The following is a 1,642-nucleotide window of genomic DNA, read 5'->3' as shown; positions in this document are numbered from 1 at the left end:
TTTATACTAATAGGCTCATGTGATACGCTAAAAAAATAGATTGAAAATGAGTCTAAGAATACTAAAAAATATTGATTATTTTGGAAGTTATTAAAAATGCAAGAAAACGTTGAAATTTATCCTATTTTTGCAATATCTACTTAAAAACTAGACAAATTGGCTCATTTCATACAGAATTTCGAGAGAAAGCAACCCTTTAAAGAGAAAATTTTTCTAGATCTGGTAAAATTAAAATTAAGAGAATGTATTCAATCATAAAAAAGAGGTGGTCAAAAACTTTATCATGGCAGTGTAAGTCTCTACGGTATTTGACTAAATTGTATGATATTTTTAAAAATAATTTTATTACGTTTCGCACTTTAGTAACAGTTCAACATTTCCGCCGTTCGTCCAGTACAATTAATTTTCTGGAAATTATATTGCAGCCAGTACAATGCTTTGATATTTATGTACGTCCAAATTTAGAGAAGATTTTTGTTAAGTTATCTTGGAAAATTGTCAAAAGTTGAACCGAAAAGCTTGGAATAATTTTTCAAATAGTTTTTTTAAAATTAATTAATATATTCCCAAATTAATTACGTCATTATAAAGAAGACTTTTTAATTGGCATTAGGGTTGATTCTTTACAATCACGATACTGGAGTCAATTAATAATGTTATCTTTCGAACAAACAGCAAATATGTACTTCACCTGATGAAAATTAATTTGTTTAAAGGAAATATTTCCTGGATTTAAAATCAAATTGGACTAAATCAAGTACTTAATTGTTTGAAAACTGTCTAAAATATCATAATTGATTTGCGTCATTATGTTTATACGTTTGGTTTAGATAAAACTGTTCCTCTATAATGAATAAATTGTTGTATATAACGAACTCAGTATTATAATTCCTTTGAAATGTAAATTTTCTTTGATTCAAGATATTTTTTGCACTGTTTACGTTAATTTTCCCTCCAGAAATAATGAGGTGAATCTAATGTAATTGGAATGACAACTTAATTAAAATGATGATTAAATATATATTAACCAAGCCGTGTTCATGAGTATTATAATTTCAAAGTACTTATAACTCCAAGAATCTTAAGAAAAATTATTTTGCAAACATCATTTGTTTAAAAATAATTACTGATGTTGATAAACACGACTTGGGGCGATCATTTCATGTTCTGTATTTTTCACATGTTGGCACCAAAGCTAGGTTGGCCGAGCGGTCTAAGGCGCCAGGTTTAAGTTCTGGTACATTAAGTGCGTGGGTTCGAATCCCACACCTAGCAATTTTTTTTTAAATTTTTAACAGAACTGGTATTACTGTTTAATACAATTATGCATTTTAAACTTTTTTTTACAAATTCAGATATTATACCATATACTCTGTCGATAATTTTTAGTATAAACGATGCAATCTAAAATTTAAAATCAAACTAAGTCAAATAAATTGGAATGAAAAATATCAGGCCTTGTTCTAACAAAATAAATTAACAATTAAAGCAAAACAAATTTTTAAATGAATAAAGTATTAAATATTGGGAATATTCTCAAAAAGATTTCTTATGAAAAACATATACTACATTTATAATGGTATTTCCTAAATATGCAAAACTTGAATTTTCATAATAAATATAATATATTCAATTATTAATG

The 1,642-nt window shown here is 26.3% G+C and overlaps 1 non-coding gene across 1 annotated transcript; it reads left to right on the top strand.

Annotated features, from left to right (window-relative positions):
• The first annotated feature begins 1,194 nt into the window (after positions 1–1,194).
• Positions 1,195–1,275, top strand: Trnal-uaa. The gene has a single exon. It is a non-coding gene; the product is annotated as a tRNA-Leu (tRNA).
• The last annotated feature ends 367 nt before the right edge of the window (positions 1,276–1,642 follow it).

The sequence above is a fragment of the Belonocnema kinseyi genome, chromosome 6 (genome assembly GCF_010883055.1).
Source record: "Belonocnema kinseyi isolate 2016_QV_RU_SX_M_011 chromosome 6, B_treatae_v1, whole genome shotgun sequence".
Lineage (NCBI taxonomy): Eukaryota > Metazoa > Arthropoda > Insecta > Hymenoptera > Cynipidae > Belonocnema > Belonocnema kinseyi.
This window is presented reverse-complemented; position numbering and strand designations above follow the sequence as displayed.